Source organism: Mus caroli, chromosome 7 (genome assembly GCF_900094665.2).
Source record: "Mus caroli chromosome 7, CAROLI_EIJ_v1.1, whole genome shotgun sequence".
Classification (NCBI taxonomy): domain Eukaryota; kingdom Metazoa; phylum Chordata; class Mammalia; order Rodentia; family Muridae; genus Mus; species Mus caroli.
The window spans coordinates 58,382,690-58,383,191 of NC_034576.1; positions in this window are offsets into that span (position 1 = coordinate 58,382,690).

The window sequence follows — 502 nt, forward strand, 5'->3', positions numbered from 1 at the left end:
TGGAAAATTTGACAGTCAGAAAAGACAGGAGCAATGCATTACAAGTTCTAAAAGTCCACAAATGCCAACCTAGATAACTAGACCCAGAAAAACTAGTTGACATCATTAAAGAAGAAAGAAAATTTTTCAATAACATAAACAGGCTATAAGAATTTATGTACTTCAAAGGCAATCCTAAAGAAAATGTTGGAAGCAATACTGTAGCTAAGGAGAGGAGTCAGCATGTCCAAGATACTCTAGAAAGAAAAAAAAAAATGAAGGTATAATTATTGAAATACATAGAAAAACAGAGAGGTGGGGGACTACAACCAACACATAGCCTTTAAAAATAAATATTACCGTCAATAAGACAAAAAGACCACCAACAGATTGGGAAAGGATCTTTACCTATCCTAAATCAGATAGGAGACTAATATCCAATATATATAAGGAACTCAAGAAGGTGGACTCCAGAAAATCAAATAACCCCATTAAAAAATGGGGCTCAGAACTGAACAAAGAA